Source organism: Sciurus carolinensis, chromosome 2, assembly GCF_902686445.1.
Source record: "Sciurus carolinensis chromosome 2, mSciCar1.2, whole genome shotgun sequence".
Taxonomy (NCBI): domain Eukaryota; kingdom Metazoa; phylum Chordata; class Mammalia; order Rodentia; family Sciuridae; genus Sciurus; species Sciurus carolinensis.
In genome coordinates this window covers 124,299,117-124,319,240 of record NC_062214.1, presented here as the reverse complement: position 1 = coordinate 124,319,240, position 20,124 = coordinate 124,299,117, and the positions used below count along the sequence as shown (strand labels likewise).

The window sequence follows — 20,124 nt, the reverse complement described above, 5'->3', positions numbered from 1 at the left end:
TTTACACTTTCTGCTTCTTCACATGTCTAGTAATTTCCTTGTAATATACTAGATACTGTTGATGAGACATTGTAGGAACTATAAATTATACTTTACTTATTTTATACTACCAAGAAGTTAAGTTACAGATGGTAAATCACCTTGAACTTGTGGAAAATTGGTTTAGATTTTACAGAGTTAGGTCTATGTCAGTTTTACTCTTAGTCCTAGGGTGTGGCACTTAGTCCCAGGTATTGTACTCTTCCTAAGGCATGGTCCTTCTGAGGTTCTGTCAGAGAGCCCAGGATGTCACACCAACCTCTCTCACATGACAAGACTTGCATAACAACTCTGTCTCTCTAGGGCAGCTGCTAAGACCTCTTTTTTCCTTCAGCTTCCTAGCTGTTGTTCTCCACTTGCTTTCTTGGCATCTTGTGCTATATATACATGGCTCAGGAATCAGCAAAGAGTAGTTTTATACAGAATTCAGAATTCCTTACTCTGTGGGTCCCTCTTTTCCTGGTTCCCCGCCTTGTGATAGTCAGCTTTCTGTTGTTGTGACCAAAATATCCAACAAGACCAACTTAGAGGAGGAAAAGTTTATTTTGGGTTCACAGTTTTAAAGGTTCAGTTCATGGTCCACCAACTCCATCATTCTAGGCAAGATGTGAGGAAAAACATCATAGTAGAAGACTTGGCAGAAGAAAGTTGCTTAGTTCATGACAACTGGGAAGCAGAGAAAGAGGGAGAATCCAGAAAGACAAGATACAATCCCCAAAGACAGGCCCCCAATGGCCCACCTCCTCTAGCCACTGCCTAGAGTTACCACAAGGTCTGTTCAAATTATTAATTCAACAAATAGATTAATTCACTAATTAGGTTACAGCTCTCATAACCTAATCATTTCATCTCTGAACATTCCTGCATTAACACAGGAGCTTTTGGAGGACACATCATATCCAAAACCTCAATTCCAATTTCTCTGGAAGCACCAAACTCCAAACTTTGGTTCCTAAATCCAGTAAGACAACAACTTTCTGCCTGAGCTTTATTTCCCATTTGCCATATACATAACTACGGATCTCACCCAGTGTGCCTCTGTCCAAGCATCAGATTCCCCCAGTTTATGCTTCCTGCTGGTAATTCTCTGGAGCCCTCAAACAGCATTTTTAAAACATATTTGTTGGGCTAGGGTTGTGGCTCAGTGGTACAGTGCTTGCCTAGCACATGTAAAGCACTGAATTCGATCCTTAGCACCACATAAAAACAAATAAATAAAGGTACTATGTTCATCTACAACTAAAAAAATAAATAAATAAGTAAACATATTTGTCCTTTTATAATGTAATTGTTAACCTAATACATGCTATTCTCCATTATCAGTAGCCAGCTCTAAATTCTAATAAAATTTAATTTATTTTTCAGATTAAGTCATCCAGAATTGTTTTTATTGATTACAAATAAAAACTTCACTGTAGTACTTTCAAAAGGTATGATGGAATTCAAATGAAGTAATATATAAAATGTCCCTGGCCATATTTGTTTCCCCTTATGTACTAAGCAGTTGTAATTCATTTACTTTCTCTTTTCCTTTCCTCACATTCCCCCAAGCTCATAAGGCAATTAAATAGAGAAAGAAAAGGAGCTAGAGACAGAGAGAGAATAACACACTTGCACACATACGCATGTGCACACACACATACACACACACTGCTTCTCCTGTTGGCATAACACAGGGTACACTGTATCCCAGACTGCTGCATGTATCCCTCCCCTCATTATCTCAGAGGCTGGAGGACCAAAAGAGTCCTGCATCTTTGCTGAGCTTTATGGGAATGGAACCATTGTTTGAAAAATCCATCAAATCTTCATCTGAAAGAGCATAATTACAATGTAGAAATTCCTCAGTGTTCAATGTGTCAGGTATTCTCAGTCCCATTGTCAAAAAAAAAAAAATTAAAGAGCAAATAATAGCTGGCTGCATCAGGCAGTGCCATAAATAAAGTGAAAGAGGAAAAAATTTTAACTTTCCAAGTAATTTCAAAGACATACAGACCCAGTGAGAAAAAATGAAATAATTATGTCCCTTATACACAAGGTACCAAGGCAGACAGATTTTTTAAACTAAAATCAATAATAATAAACTACAGTTCTGAAGTACTCTTTTTATCCTTGTGTTACATATAGAAAACTGAGACCCAGGTTATGCGCACTGCCTCTGTAGACAAAGTCAGTAAGTATAGAACAGGGATTTGAATCCAGGCAGTGTGCATTCCTGGACTGTGGTCTTAATCACCACTAGTTTTGCCCTAAAATAATTTATTAAAAATGTGCCCTAAGAATCCCAGACCTACCACCATAAATCAAAAACTATTTTCCTCTGAATTATACATTCTCATCCCCAAGATCAGAGATTAATACATCACATCACCAAAAGGAACAAGATACCATCATAACAGTTCCATGCATGTCTGTAATAGTAACAATAGGGGACAATTTGTGGAAGAGGAAGAGAGCTGATCCTTATAGTGTCCCTGAAAAGTAAGGGTCTAACCCTAAGCCTCTAACTCTACTTAAGGATTCAATACTGAAAATTTATGGTCCCAGGCCCTTTGGGGTTCCCAGGTTACCATGCAGACAAGATTAGCTCCAAGAACCACACCACACACAACCAGTCCCAAAAATGGCACAGAAATGGCATCAAGATGACACAATCACAATGATACCAATATCTTAAGGAGGGAGACCTCAAGTTCTGAGGAACATACATTTTACCAAGAAGTAGAATAGGAAGGGCCTGAAGAAGATGCAAGCCAACACAGCAAGGTCAGGAGTGCACGTGCCAAGGCTACAAGGCCCCGCAAAGCCAAGGAGGGTAAACCCAAGCTCACAAAGGTGTCAGCCCCAAGTTCAATCAACTAGCCTTCAGTGCCCACCCCACGCTCAAGAAGCTTGCCCATGCCTGCATTGCCAAAGGCCTCAGGCTCTGCTGAACTGAGGCCGAGAACAAGCTTGAACCAAGGCTCAGACTGCAGCTCCAGATCCAGCTCCAATTCCAGCTGAAGGCTGCAGAGTAAAGGCCTCTTTTTGCCACGGTGAGGACAGGAGGACTTATGCAGCCTCTGGGTTGCCATCTGCATGAGTGTTCTCCTGTGCCATCTCTACAAATAAGGCACAGGCAGGAAAACAAGAGGTAAAAATTATTTTCATTACTTTAACTTATATATTTCCCTTGACAAATGAAAATTAAAGATATTTATGATATACAACATGATGTGTTGAAATATGTATACATGGTAGAATGGCTAAATTGAACTCATTAACATTTGCATTATCTCACATATTTATTTTCTCATAGGAACACTTAAAAGCTACTCTCCGTGATTTTCAAATATGCCATAAATTTTTATTAACTGTATTCACTATGTTGTAAAAAGATTTCCTGAACTTATTCCTTCTATCCTAATAAAATTTTGTGTCATTTGAAGATAATTCTTTTTTTTTTCTTTGTACTAGGGATTGAAACCAGGGACAATTAACCCCTGAGTCACATTCCCAGGTTTTTTTTTTATTTTTTATTTTGAGACAGGATCTTGCTAAGTTGCTTAGGGCCTCACTAAACTGGTGAGACTGGCTTTGAACTTTCAATCTTCCTTCCTCAGTATCCTGAGTTACTAGGGTTATAGGTGTGCACCACTACAACCTGTTTGAAGACAATTCTTAAACTGTCAAGCCAATTTTAAGGCCATTATTACATATTGTCAAACTGTGGGGCTGGGGAGACCTCAACGGTAGAACCCCTGCCTAGCATGCAAGAGGCCCTGGGCTCAATCCCCAGTACTCAAAAGAAGGAATGAAGAAGAAACAAACCAAATCATCTGACCCCAAACTACCTTCCTCTGTTTTCATACACCCCTTCTTCTCACTGCCATTAATAAAGCTATCCTGACCAATTTAGTTTTCATCCTTCAAGTGTCAGATTTAAAAACTTTTACATGAATGTTCAGTACACTATTCATAATAGCCAAAAAGTACAAACAGCCCAAATGCTGATCTATTGACAAATGCATCAACAAAATGTAGTATATCCATCTATAAAATGGAATATTATTCAACCTTTAAAAGGAAAGAAATTCTGACCCCCAGTTCCAAAAAAAAGACAAAAGAAATGAAATTCCTATACTTGCTACAACATGAATGGACCTTGGAAACATTATGCAAAGTAAAATAGGCCAGACACTAAAGTACAAATATTATATGAGGTACTAGAATATGCCAATTACTCAATTACATGACACAACTCTTTATATTTCAAACATTGATTCTCTACTGCCCACATGCTTAAGTACTGGGGACCACAAACCATGTCCAGGCTACTTACATGCAGTCCCTGTCCTAATGCTGGGTAAGTGGACACAAAAGGCCCAAGGAATATTCCTGAAAGCAGTGATCACACTTGCCAAAACCTACCTATGCAGAGACAGCAGTGTGCACAGTACCCAAGAATACATCTCATTCCATGCAAACTGTGTCCTCGACTCAGTCTCACCTCGGCCAAACTCCCCACCAACACCACCTGAAACAAAGGGAAGTCTGATAAGAGGGAGAGTTGGAAAGAGACTGGTTTTAATCAATTGCTGTTATATTGTTTTATTTTGAAAATTTCATCCAAAAAAATGAGACAACAAAATATATTCTAGGACTCCTCAACAGAGCTTCCAGAAGAGGCTCTGGCCGGGAGGGGGCTTCACAGTAAATTCTCCTTTCCCTGCAGGTAACACAAGCCCTCAGCGGAGTCACTCAGTGGTCCCACCCTTCCATAAAGGCAGCAATGACTGGAAGTGTCTTCCTTCTGGGGAACTTAACCTCCTCCCAGCAGGTCAGAGAATGCAGTTCATGAAAGCTTTAATGTACAAAAACAAAACTATTAACATAATAATAAAAGAAATATAAAATGTAGGTAACATGTAGTTTCAACACACCAAAAGCCTATCTAAGTGTGACACCTGTATTAGTCAGGGTTCTCTAGAGGAACAGAATCAACAGAAATATGATTATAAAAAGGGGATTTATTGGATTAGCTTACACAACCAGAAGCTGGATAGTCTACAATGGCCGTCTGCATGCTGGAAAGCTGCACAGTCCAAGAGACGGAAGCCCCGAACAAGAGGGATCAACAGTGCTACCCCAGTCCAAGACCAAGGTTTCTGGAAACTACCTGCATAATCACTGGCAGAGTCTGCTTTGGAAGAATGAAGAAGTGAGAGTCCGATATCCTCAAAGGATTGAAGCAGCAATCAAGATCCCAGTCAAGAAGAGTAGAGTTGGCGTCTGCATCTGCTTCCTTGTTCTTCTGAGTTTTATTCCATCCAAGCCACCATCCTATTGGACAGTGCTGCCCACCCTTAGGGAGGGTCTCCCCTTCAGTTCACTATCCCACATTCCAATCATTCCTAGACATGCCCTCATTGACACACCCCAGAGGCCTCTTAATCACCGCCATCTCTTAATCCAATCAAGTTGACAATTCCAATTATCCATTACAGATACCTAAACCCAGAAACCAAGAAGAAATTTTGTGTAGGATTGCATGGATATTTAAAATACAGGAATAAGGATACCAGTGAATTATTTAATTAATCCTATGCAGATGATGTATTTTCCCCCTCTCTCTTCCGATTCATCCCTCTTTCCACTCGAACCCAGAGCCATTGGTCACCATTGACCACACCTTCCTGAAGCCTTTCACCATCTTGCTTCTACATTAGCACACTCTCAGTTTCCCTTCCAAGTCACTAGCTGACTTCAGTCTCCTTTGCTGAATGACTCCTCCTTCTCTAGGAAAACTTCAGTAAGGGTCCAGGAGCCCAGTATAAGAACCTCTTTCCTATTCACACTCTTCCCCTCAGTGATATCATTCAATCCCATGACTTGGACACTGTCCACAGGACAAACATGTCCTCCCTGAGCTCCAGGCTCAATGTCCAGCTCCCTGGACAACAACTCCAGTTGACTGTCACATCTTGAACTTAACACCCCCAGAACAGCACCGTTGACTGCCTACGATCATCATGAATTTATCCTCCCTCTGCATTCTCTACTTTACAAATGATCCCATCTATCATGTAACTAGATAAACCAAAAACCTAAGTCACCCTGGATTCCCTCTCTTTCTCATCTACCATGTTTGAAACATCAGCAAGATCTGCTATGTCACCTCCAAAATTATCCTAATCTATCTATTTTTCTACATTCCCACTCTTACCATTGAGTCCACATCTCCCCTGGGTATCACTGGGTCACCCACAAACTTTTCTTGTCATCCTCTGGCCCCACCCCACCACACCGCACCCCCTGAGCCACTCCACAGACTGTGGAGCATGATCCTTCCAAAACATATATGAGGTTAGTCTCATTTGCGCCCATCCCCAAGCACTTCCCATTTCATGTAGAATAAAATCTGAACCTAACCATGAGGACACAAGACCTCATCTGACCGGGCCCCCGGCTATCCCGTTGACATCACCCCTTACCACTCTCCTCACTTCTGGAAGCACCAGCTTCTGTCTGAATCACACAGACCTGCTTCTGCCCAAGAATCATTGCTGTGGTTGACTTTTCCTTCCTCCGTTCCGCACACCTCGTTTTTGGTCATTTTTCTGTTCTTCAAGACTCAACTCAAATATTACCACTCCCACACTTCCTGACCACTGTGATTCCCTTTCATGACTTTATTTCTTTTTTTTATTTTCCTAATGTCACTTGCATTTTTATTTAGTTTGAATTGTACTTATTTATGGGATACAGTGTGGTAACTCATTACATATATATAATAAACTAATCAAGTTGGAATAGTTAGCATTTTCAACCATTTTTCTCTTGCTGTCTCCTCACAATAGAATGAATACTGTATCCTAGAAACTTGTCTATGCTGTGGAATAAGGTATCTTCTACCATTACATCAGTGCCTACTTGATCAGACCATCAAATAAAATTTTTTGAGCAAATGCATGTTTGAATAAACTCAAATGAAATAATTTTGGCAACTTTTTCTTACAGAGAAAATCATGGAACAACTGGCATCATTTGCCTTCTGTCCACTAAAACCTGACATGGGCTGGAGCTGGCAGTGGGTGATTCTGCAGAACTAAGGACAGTGGGTGAATCATCACTCTGTAGGGCCCTTCAGATGAGGGTCATTATTTAGAAGTTGTCACCATGTACTTCTTTATTCATTGACTTCAAAAGTTGCCACCATGGCACAAGGCCCTGGGTTCAATCCCCAGCACCAGAAAAAAAAAAAAAGTTGTCACCACGTACTTCTTTATTCATTGGCCTTTTTGTTTTGTTCTAATTAGTTAAACATAACAGTAGAATGTAATTATGCATTTGGATAGGTCATACATAAATGGATTATATTTTCTAATTTTTCTCATTGTTCTAATTGTAGGATCACATTGGTCATGCAGTCATATATGTACATGAGGTAACAATGTCTGTTTCACTCTACTATCCTCCCTACCCCCATGCCCTTTTCCACCACTTACTCCCCTCTACCTAATCTAAAGTAACTCCATTCTTCCCTAGCACCACCCCCCTTATTGTGAATTAGCATCTGCATATCAGAGAAAACATTCAGCCTTTGGTTTTTTGGAATTGGCTTATTTTGCTTAGCATGATATTCTCCAACTCCATCCATTTACTAGCAAATGCCATAATTGATCCGCTATAAACATTGATGTGGCTGCATCACTGTAGTGTGCTGATTTTAAATCCTTTGGGTATAAACCAAGGAGTGGGATAGCTGGGTCAAATGGTGGTTCCATTCCAAGTTTTCTGAGAAATCTCCATACTGCTTTCCATAATGGTTGTACTAATTTACAGTCCCACTGGTAATGTATGAGTGAACATTTTTACCCACATCCTCACCAACATTTATTGTTGCTTGTATTCTTGATAATCGCCATTCTTACTGGAGTGAGATGAAATGTTAGTTTTTATTTGCTAAAGATGTTGAACATTTTTTCATGTATTTGTTGATCAATTGTATATCTCCTGTGAAGTGGTCTGTTCAGATTCTTAGCCCATTTATTGGTTGAGTTATTTGTTTTTTTTTTGGTGTTAAGTTTTTTGTGTTCTTTATATATCCTAGAGATTAATGCTTTATCTGAAGTTCATGTGGTGAAGATTTTCTCCCAATCTGTAGGCTCTCTCTTCCCATTATTGATTGTTTATTGTACTGAGAAGAAGCTTTTTAGTTAGACTCCATCCCATTTATTGATTCTTGATTTAACTTCTTGCACTTTAGGGGTCTTGCAAGGAAGTCAGATCCTAGGCCAACATGGTGAAGATTTGGGCCTACTTTTTCTTCTATTAGGCACAGGGTCTCTGTTCTAGTGCCTAAGTCTTTGATCCACTTTGAGATTTGTGCAGAGTGAGAGATAAAGGTTTAACTTCATTTTGTTACATGTGACTTTCCATTTTTCCCAGCACCATTTGTTGAAGAGGCTGTCTTTTCTCCAGTGAATGTTTTTGGTGCCTATGTCTAGTATGAGGTAACTGTACTTATGTGGGTTTGTCTCTGTGTCTTCTATTCTGTACCATTGGTCTATGTGTCTGTTTTGGTGCCAATACCATGATGTCTTTATTACTATAGCTCTGTAGTATAGTTTGAGGTCTGGTATTGTGATGCCTCCTGCTTCATTTTTCTTCCTAAGGATTGCTTTGGCTATTCTGGGTCTTTATTTTTCCAAATGAATTTCATGATAACTTCTTCTAGTTCTGTGAAGAATGTCATTGAGATTTAACAGAATTTTAATAGCAATTCAACAGAAAAAAAGAAATTAAAGGTATACAAATAGGTAAAGAAGGACTAAAGCTATCACTATTTGCCAATGACATGATTGTATATTTAGAAGATCCAAAAAAATCCATCAAAAAACTTCTAGAACTAATAAATGAATTCAGCAAAGTAGTAGGATAAATGAATACCCATAAATCAAATGTGTTCCTATGCAACAGTAATGAATCCTCTAAAAGAGAAATTAAGAAAATTACCCCATTCACAGTAGCCTCAAAAAAATAAAATGCTTGGGAATCAATCTAACAAAAGAGGTGAAAGACCTCTGCAATGAAAACTATAGAACACTAAAGAAAGAAGTTGAAGAAGATGGAAAGACCTCCCATGCTCCTGATAGGCAGAAGTAATATTGTCAAAATGGCCATAATACCAAAAGAAATATACAAATTTCAGTGGCTTTTATTAAAACATTCTATGTGTTTATAAGTATAAATAATTTGCCTTCAGGTTCTGAGAAGGTAGTAAGAGGGCAGTGGTTAAGAATATGGGATCTGAAGTCACACTGAATCCCTGCAATACTGGGTCTGCCATTTAGTACCTTAAGAAAGCCACTTAACCTCTCTAAGTTTCATTGCATAGTTGAAAAAACAATTGAAGACAGCATAGTACCTGCATCCTAAGGTGTTAAGGAGATTAAGTGATACTAAAGAGGTGTGCACAGAGCTCATCACAAGTGTGTGCTAACTCAATATCAGCTACTTTGCTACTGTTATATTTGTTATTCAAGGCTCCCCAGCACTAAAAGTTATGAATACAAACACAGCCAAGTAGGATAGTGCTCTTTTAGACTTCCTTTAAAAACTGAGTAATGCATTGATATTAACAGGTTTGTCAACCCAGCAGCACATGAATGTATGTTTTTCTCCATAGTAGTCTATTGAAAGTGTCTGCTGTTCATTGTCCCTGAGTTGGATACTTACACTGTCTACTTGGTCAAGAGTTTGAATTTGCCATTATTTCTAGAATATCTGAGAGCTCCAGATCAGCATTGTGTATCTATAATTATTGAAGGAATTAAAATACAGCCAACAAGAACCAAGACACTCAAAGCTGTGCAGACGCTGCTGGCCAAGTCCTCCCTGAGGCAGAGGCTGTGGCTGCAGGTGCAGCTGCAGTTTGGGGACAGGCTGCAGGTCCCCTGGGAGTACTGTGCCCCTGCTGCACAGAGGTAGGTGCCTGAGTCTTCCAGCTGGGAGGTGGATATGTCCAGGGTGCTGTAGCGCTCCCGAAAATTCATTGTTGCCTTTAATCTTCCCTCTTGCTTTGTCCCTGAAGTCAGGAAAAACAGACGGATGAGGCCACTCCCAGGATTCTGTCGGAACCACTGCACATTGTTCATGGCGGTAGAAAAATTGCAGGTCAGAGTATGGCTGGTTCCCTCCTGGAGACTCAGGGCTGAAGGACTCTGCTCCACCTGCTGCCCTCTCACCACTGCTTGGAAAGAGAAAAGCAGACACAGAGGATGTCACTGGGGAATCAATGACCAGTTTACAGACCTGCAGAATATCCCAGGATACACCCCTGATGATGGAGGACAGGGAGGGGCTTCATGCCTGCTCCCCCTGCCCTCCCTCACACTGCCAGCCCTAGAACACCCCCAGCCCCATCCGGGATGAACCCAACTCACAGCAAATCTGTACCCACAGAAGCCCCAGCAGAGCCCCAAGTCTCCTCTGCATGGCTGCTGGCCTGGGTGCTGGGAGCCTTCTCCCTGCTCTGCAGGTGTCAGCTCTGGGGCCATACAGATTTTGTGCCTAGCACAGCCCGAATGTGTAATCTTTTCTTAGTGTGTGTGTGTGTGTGTGTGTGTGTGTGTGCATGCCCGCACATGTTGGGGTGGGGAAACATGGGCTGGTGGGGGAGTAGACCAGTAAGGAGAGAGACACTCAATATTCCCAGTCTTTTCCTGAAAACTAATTTTTGTAGGAAATTTGAAAAGTTTGCATGGAAGGTAGGAAAAGCAAGAGGACCTCTCAGAGGGAAATGGGGGCCTCTTCTAGGTCAAAGCATTCAGGAAAATCATAGTCTCGGTGACTGCTTTCTAAACAAGAGTCAAAACTGTAGATTGACAGAGAATTTAAGAATCAATTTATACAAAGTGCTTGCAAAGGAACACAGTTTAATGGTATGTGAACTTCTAATCATTTTGTGAAAAGTAAATACAAACAAATTGGAGTAATTTTGTATACCTGGACAACGTGTTTACTTTTATACATGAACATCGCATGTGTTTACAATGCAACTTTAGTGGAAAAAGAGATCAGACATGTGTAGGAAAGCCACCATGACTCCTTTCCCCTCCTCTCTTCTCTAACCCCTCCCATCCTGCAGACCCTCAGGGCTGGTTCTGCTCTGTGAACATGAAGTGAGGGCCATATTTTTCAGTTTTCCCAGAACATTTCTTTTTCCCCCCAGTTTTCCCCTTCCTCATCTCCCTCTTCTCTCTCTACTTTTTCTTTAGTTTTCTCATTTCTTTGTCTTTTTTCTTAGAGAAGATGTAGAAAGAAGAATTTCATTAGGAGTATTGGGAAAATTTCTAACTTAAGGAAATAAATTTCATGTAAGAATTTTTAGTTATAAAAATGAAAAATGGAAATAGGTAATACAGCTATATACATAGTAGATACAGTGTATAGGTAATGTGTCTATTACAGTCAAGTATAGCCTGCAGCCCCATCTGGATCTATAGGAATCCCATTCTCAACTCTGCTCATACTATCGTAGCCCAGGAGCTCAAACTGACCTGATGATGAATCCATGGAGATCTGAGCTTCCATTTTACAGAGAAACTGCTCAGCAAATATCAGGAACAATCAGTAAATTGTCTCCCTGTGAGCTTAGTGATTAGATTTGCCCACATGCTCTTTAGTCCTTTCTCATAACTCTTGTTAGCCTTTATCTCCCCATTCGCTTTTTAAAATATTCTTCACAGATACATTATCCCAGACCTTAAAATCAGTTCCTTGGTGAGAGAAAAGCCCAGAGTGTCCCCAGTGGAGTAATACCATCAATGCAGACAGTCACTCCACTGTGTCTGGTCACAGATGATATGGAAATCCACACTCAAAAACAGCACTGAAACACTCCATTTTTTTCAGAAATTATGCTTTTCTCATGAATTGCATTTGTTCATGAATCTTCTCCAGCCTCATCCCTGAGCCATGGAAAGCCTCACATTCACCTGAAATTTACACTCAGGTCTGCCCAGAACCCCAGGGATTTGTGTCACTCAGAGCCCAGAGGTACTCGGTCACATCCCTCCAATGACTGAGGGCTTCCTCAGATGGAAGAAGGCTTCATTCTTCCTAAGTTTAGCCTCAAAACCATTGATGCCTTTAATCAGGGAGGACCCTAACACACATATCAGGAGGAACTGGAGGCAGACGTTGACTGGAGTAGTACAGGTACCAGAACTGAGATGGAGGAACAGAAGATGAGGGGCTTGTACCTCCAGAGGCTCCTTTGAAGACAGCAACATGGACAATCAGGCTGGGCCACTGACTGGGCCCCATGTTCTCCTGCAACATCAACACGGTGTAAGTGAGACCCTAATAGACTTACCTATGAAAAGGATCTCTAGGGGCTGGGGTTGTGGCTCAGTGGTAGAGCACTTGCCTGGCATGTGTGAGGCACTGGGTTTGATTCTCAGCACCACATATAAATAAATTTTAAAAAAAGGTCCACTGACAACTAAATATATATATATATATATATATATATATATATATATATGTGTGTGTGTGTGTGTGTGTGTGTGTGTGTATGTGTGTGTGTGTGTGTATGTATGAAAAGGATCTCTATTCAGAGCCCAGCTGCAATACTAAATCTCTAGGGAACAGGAGTATGGAATTGAATTTTACTCACTCAGGGCAAAAAGTATTGTTAGCACTGCTAAAGGAGTCAAACCCATGGCTGAGCACTGAAGAAACTGCGGGTCCCTTTGAGGATCTGCCCTGAGCAGGGAGGAATATGGCTGAGAAAACAGCACCCTTAAAACAAGCAAGAGTGGGTATGGCTGATACCCTAGAAATCTATTGACTCAGCACATTCCAGATATATTTAGAAGAGTGTCTTCCATGACAAATATGGGTGTTTTCTGACTTCTAAATTCTTCTAATGTGGCTTCTAATATGTCTGCAAAGAGCTGAAGTTGGACACCCCCACCAGAGCTCTGGTTTGTGCAGCATTGCCATCTGGAGGGCAAACACAAAAGTAGTTTTTTCCAGTAAACCTTGACATTTCAGTAGAGAGGAACCCAGAATGAGTGAGCTGTGCCGGGGTCCAGCCCTAGTAGCAATCGGGAGTCCTAGGTGGATGGAAGGCGTTGGCGCGGTGGAGAAACAGCACACAGAGACACCAAGTGTTCTGAGGCTGAATCTGAATCTTTATTGTCCACAGAATCTTTTTGTATGTTTTTTCTTTGGTATTGATTATATAATTTCATAGTTAATACAAGGAAATGTTAAGTAAAAAATCCTCAGGAGTATAATTAATGATCTTATTCAAGAAACATGTTCTTACTGTATGATAGCTTAAATAAAAAAAAAAAAAAAAAAAACCCAGTTCCCAACAAGGTGGAGGGCACCATGCTCCATTTAGTTTTAATTTCCCTGAAAGAATACGTCATTAAGTTTCTATAGAAGTTACCCTTTCCAAGAACTCTAATGTTAGTTATTATCAGTGGAAAGTTTTTGTTATTACTAACAGAGAATAAAGGAATCAGCTTATAATTAATATTTATTCTATTTCATGTACTCAATGGCGGACTAAAACTCTATTTTGATCTTTAAAGAACTAGCCATAGAAAGAATACAAATTATACTTATGATTAACCTATTTATTTCTTATTAAGTGGTAAAAATATCCTTAAACTTAATCATAAACACTAAAAAAGCGATGAAGACCAAACACATCAAAGTTCAGAGGAATATACTCTCATATACCTATATATAACTTTTAGAGAATTTGAATACTAAAAGAAATCACAGGCTCCTTACAAATTTGAACAAATCGTAATTGCTTATTTATTATTTCATCTAAGTATTAATATTAAATTTTATTATATGTTATTTTGTGTCCCAGCACCATGAAATCTCCCCAATATTCTCTATAATCTGAATCTAAGGATATATTGATTATTAGTATTAAAAGCAACTGCACTTGGAGACATGCCATGCCTATGGCCCCCAAGAGGGAGGATGATCTTTCAACAGAGCCGTATAAAGTGTTGAATCCTCTACTCCAACAGAACTATGTCAAGTGTTGGATCCTCTACTCCAACAGAACCGTGTCAAAGTGTTGGAGTGGTAGGAAATAGATGCCACAGAGCTGAGCTAATTTCTAATTTTGGATAACTCAGGAATATTCTTCCCTTTCAGCTGAATCCATGTACATACAGATGCACAGTTTTCATGGCCCTTGTGATTTCAGAGCTGTGATGGGATTTTGTTGGTTGTTGACATTTCCTTCTTTCCTAATCCTTGAGTATGTGATCCTGTATGCTGTACCCTGATCCTCTCAGGCATGAACACACATAAGAGTGGTACAGGTACCAGTAATGAGATGGAGGAACAGAAGATGAGTGGCTTGTACCTCCAGAGGCTTCAAAGAAAAATTGGACAAGTACAGTGCTGAATTACTGTCCATAATAGACTTCAGAGGAGGCATGGGGATAACCCTCAGGGCAGAGGCATCAGGAGATTAACTCAGGTTCGATTGCTTATGCAGCTGAGCAACTCAGAATTAAACATTGGGACAATTAAAACACAAGAAAATTAAAAGCGAATACTTAGTTGTTACTAAGTGAAGAAGAAAAAGAGAAGGAAGGGAGGAAGGAGGGAAAGAAAGAAGGAAGAAAAAGGAACTTGTCACTCTTATAGAACTTCTCAGAAAATCATCAATTCAAAGAAGGCAAAACCATTCTAGCAGAAGATATAGTTAAGGCCTGGGAGTTAGGCCAACAAAGGCCAAAAGAGAAAAAAGAGAAGATACATTCTTTGCATTAGATAATTGATTTTTTAAAAAATAATAGAAAATTATAAAAGTACATCATTTGGTCAAAAAAAGTAAAAATAATTAGAAACTAATGAGGGGAAAAAGCAATACAAGAAAGTAGTGATAATGATGTACTATAAACGTGAAAATGTTCAAGTAACAGGAAATTTAGGGGGGAAATTCAATTAATGATGCTAGGAACACTTTTCTCTGGCTGTGACATTGACTTTTTCTAGTAGGAAATGTGAACAAATGTGAACAGAATAATAAAATGTCATAGTCATAATAATTTAATGGCATCTACGGTTCTTCAATTTTATAACCCATATCTAGGCAGCACAATGAGTAAAAATATTGTCAATGGAGGCAATGTTGGGGACACATGTGGACTATTGGTGGGAATGAAAGAGGAAAAGAGCAGATGGACTGAGCAGGAGTGTGAACGGCCTTCAGTGGACAGAATGGACATATGTGACTACTCAGCAAACAGAGGCATGTGTGTCTGATTCAAGTAACTGCAGTAAATAGTAGTATAACCATCAAATATAATACAGAATATACAAGGAAAGAGAACTATAGTGAGCGGTAGCATCTGCTCTCGTTGTGGGAAATGAAAGGATCTTAACTAAATTTAATTAATCAATAGGAAGTTATTCTGCACCTTTATCACTTCAACTAAAGTTGAGGACAGTGAGAATAAACTTCCACAAAATCTAAATTAAGAAGTTAAAATCCATCCAATATCATGACTTATTAAAGTTTATTCTGAAACCTCAATCATAAAACATATGCTTCTACTATTTGATTTATTAATGAGCCAGTTTATAAATTGGGCTGGACTCAATGGGTGTAAACTAGGATACTCCTTGAATCTCCATCCAATTTTCCTCTCACTCACTTGTTTACTATTTGGTCTTTTCTCATTGCTTTTATAGTCAATTTCAAGTGGCATAGCAGTCCCATTTGGGGATATTAAAAAACCCCATCCAGCCAGGTGCAGTTGGTGCATACCTGTAATCCTAGCATCTCGGGAGGCTGAGGCAGGAAGATCACAAGTTCAAAGTCAACCTCAGCAACTTAGCAAGGCCCAAAGCAACTTAGCAAGATGCTGTCTCAAAAAAATAAAATAAAAATTAAAAGGGGGCTGGGGAGATAACTCAGCTGGTAGAGTGCTTGCCTCGCAAGCACAAGGCCCTGAGTTCGATCCCCAGTACCGCAAAAAATAAATAAATAAATAAATAAATAAAAAGGGCTGGGGATGTTTAAGCACTTCTAGTTTCAATCCCTGGTACCAAAAAAAAAAAAAAAATTACAAAGTTTTTATAGCTGGACTTTATCTGCCAGGCAAGATAAACCTCTAAAAACATTTTAGTGAACTCTAAAAGCAGGTTCGATGCCACAAGATTGGGTATGAACATAATCCCAAACTATTATTGATTTTCAACTTTGAGAATTAACTCACCCAGAAGATATTATCTAATTCTCAAAAGACCAACACCCAGTACTTTCAATCTTGATTCAGAAGGTCTTTAATTCTTATCTCGCACAGTCACTTTATTATACATACTTAATTAATATTCTTACATAATGTGGAAAAATTCCTAAAGTGTGTATACCAAAAAGTAAACTATGGCTAAGAGTATTGAGATTTGAAGGCATTTTAATTTCCTTATTTTATTCATTACTATCTTCTAGATTTTCTAAAATAACTATTGCAATAGTCTGTTACACTGGCGAAGACCCTGGGTGAACCATGCATTCTGATATTCATAGCCTGGTCAGTACCCTCCCCATGGCTTCAAGCTGATTTGTGGTTTACATAAGCAATAGAATGAAGGAGAAGGGATGTCATGCCTGTCCTGATCTTCACCTGAAGGAAGCTGTTCTGCTTTTGTGCTCTTGAGAATATGAGCCACCATGTAAAAAACACCAACTACCATGCTGGGGAGACCATGTGGAAATATCAGTCATATATTTTGTATTTTTTAAAACTATACACACACACACACACACACACACACACACACACACATACACAAACTAGTCTAAAAATACATCTGAGTGAGACAGATTATGAGCCTATAATATACCAGTGGCGAAAACTAAGACACAGCCCTACTCTAAAGAATGCTTGATAAATACCCCTGCTCTGATGACTGATGGAAGTCCTATCACTACATGAGAACAGAGCTATGTGCCTTAATACTCTATTGACTGCAGAACACATAGATCAAAACTCATCCAAGTCTCCTTAATTATACAAAGCTCTGAATGCTTTGTAATCATTTATTCATGCACATTGTCTTCAGCCTGGAGGCAGAGTTACCATGCATAACTTGAAGTCCAGAATCACAAATTATTCTATGAACCATCTGTTTAGTCAGCTTTCAAAGCTGTGACCAAAATACCCAACAGGAACAACTTAGAGAAAGAGAAGGAATAGTTTATTTTGGCTCATGTTTCCAGAGGTTTAGTCATAGTCAGCCAAGTCCATTGCTCTGGGTCTAAGATGAGACTCGCATGGCGATAGAACGGTATGATGGAGGAGCGCTGCTCCATTCATGGCATCAGAAAGCAGAGCAAGGGGGCAGGGAAGGGGCCACAGGGAAGACAAACCCTTCCGGGGCATGCTCCCAGTGACTCCGCTCCTCCAGCCATACTCCACCTGCCTACCGTTACCAATCAGTCCTTTCAAACTAGCATGGGCTGCCTAGCTTACAGCTCTCACAACCCAATCATTTCTCCTCTGAACATTGCTGCATTAACACAGGAACTTTTGGGAGACACCTTCATAGCAACATCATTTATCTGTTGAACCTTGAAGACCTCACCCTGGGGATCATTTGACCAAAAAAATAAAAGAAATAAGTCATGTGATCTTTCTACAGAGAAATGGTTGATTAATTTTTTGGTTTCAGTCATTGATAACAAGACCAACAGTTGTATTTCCCAAAACAGTTCTTATATTTGCATAGGTTTATTCAATATAAAAGAGGTTGAATGCACAAGACTTTATGTCATCCTCCAAACAGTTATAGAGGGTTAGCAGATCAGGTTAACAACTTCATTACGTAGATGTTATAATGTAGGCTAGACATAACATTCATCTGATGAACACTAGTTACGTGCAGAACCTTTGGTGGGATATTATTTTAACTTTTATTAGTGCTGGAAGACTGTTTTATGATCCCCATTTTATAGAGGAAGAAAATCTCAGATTCAAACTCACAAATGCCTGCTCTGAAGCTGGTTATCTCTCTAGTCTGTTTTGCTGCCCTGAACACAGAGCAAGAATGAAGTACAAGAAGAATTTGAGCTTTCTACCACTAAAGGGTATCCCTTTGCTCTTTCCACAATACTTAGTGCCACTAATTTCTTTCTTCCAAAGTGATAAACATACAGACTTCCATTCAAAACTACCAATCTTAAAACAAAATCTATGCTGTTTCCTCACAGTGAGTGACTCCTTGAAAAAAACTGGGCCTTAACCCCAGCTCACCAGCTCCCTGACACAATTCTTTCTACACTACAACCAGAGCATCATCCAACCAATATCAGTTACCCACAGAATAATTTAAATAATCCTTCCTTAAATAATTCCATGCCTCCCAGATATGGATGTTTATTTCATAATTAGCTGAAAACATCACAGAAAACCCCCTCAACCCCACACTCTCAACTCTCATGACAGCAGTTCTGCTGGCTTGGGCGGAGGTTGTACAGGGACACGGGAATCGCCCTGAGCTTGCCATAAAAATGCAGGCGTCTGAATCTCCAGTCTTTGAATCCGTGGTGTGCAAAGGGATGCGTTTCTAATGAGCTTTGAATCTTCCTTCATTTTCCCCACTGAGAGAATGGGAAGCAGAGACACTAGACTTTTTCCAAAATATGGTTTGAACCCATGAAGTACTCGAAATACTGTCCTCTTAAGAGCACTGGGGAGAAGAGCTGGTTACATCCTGGATATGTGGCCACCAGAATGTTGTTGCACTTACTACAGGTCCCTCACCCCTGTCTAGAAAGATGTCAATCGAAGGAGCTGAGTTTCTAGGAGCTAACATTCTAAAGTTGCCCCCCACACCCACACAAGGTCACTCCCCCACCAAACTTTAAGTTGAACCAGATACAAACACCCTCCTATTCAGTGGTCTAACCCTATCAGTCTTTTGCAAGGGGCTGTGGAGGGGTACCGGACACTGAACCCAAGGGTGCTTAACCACTGAGTCACATCCCCAGCCCTTTTTATTTCTTATTTTGAGACAGGGTTACTCAGAGCCTCACTAAGCTGCTAAAGTTGACTTTGAACTTGTGATCCTCCTGCCTCAGACTTCTGAGTCACTGGGATTACAGGCATGCACCACTGTACCCATCTAACCCTATCAGCCTTAGTAGAAAACATCATCAAAGGTTGCTTGCCCTGTCATAGAAATCAGAGACAACATCCTACTTAAAAATTAAAAAAAAAAAAAAAAAAAAAAAAAAAACTCACGATCCTGACAAAGCCACTCCAGGATCACTAGTAAGAGTCTAGCAACAAAGTCAACTCTGAAAAGTAATAATGTCCCCAAATCTGCTTCTGTCTCAAGTGTTGCAAAAAATAGTCTATAATGCCAAACAGAAACAAGAGGCTCTCCCCATTCCCTTCTCTACCATTATCTCTTTTCTCCTTTACATACCATCCACAAAACAGCAGTGGGACAAAAGAAAAGAGAATGACAGGACAGAAAGGGGGCCGGGGAAGAGATTGATCTAGACTCAAAGGACACATGGAAGCCAGCTTGTAGATGCTTAAACACGACCATAGAAATGTTCAAAATTTGTGAAACAATAAATAACAAGCTGACAGGCTGAATTTCTCAAAAGTTGAGAAACATTGTCCACACTGCATGTAACATGGATATAAAGTATGTGTGATGTGTATAAAGTTTGTGTATGCATGTGCCTATGTGTGTGGGTGTCTATACATAAAAACTAAGGAGCACCAGTGAGCTACGCAGCAATACTGTAAACTACTTCATTTCAAATAACTGAGTGGTCAGGAAAAATGGTGGAATAAAGACAATACATTGTATGCCCTTTTATACCTTTTTTATTTTAGGCCACATAAAGGAAATGCCTATTTTAAAAATAAATGAGAAATTTTTGAAATAAAATAAGAATACATAAATTCGTTAACACCTTCTGAAAATGAAAAAACAAAGTGAAATTTTAGAAAACCCTGCCTCTGGGCTTCCCCCTAGGCTGGCCTCCCTCCCACACAGAGATGCTGCACAGGTGCACACCCAGATGTC

At 39.8% G+C, this 20,124-nt stretch overlaps 1 pseudogene; it reads right to left on the bottom strand.

Moving 5' to 3' along the window:
• Positions 1-9,883: 9,883 nt before the first annotated feature.
• LOC124976510 (T cell receptor alpha variable 22-like) lies at positions 9,884-10,518 on the bottom strand (annotated as a pseudogene).
• Between the last annotated feature and the right edge of the window lie 9,606 nt (positions 10,519-20,124).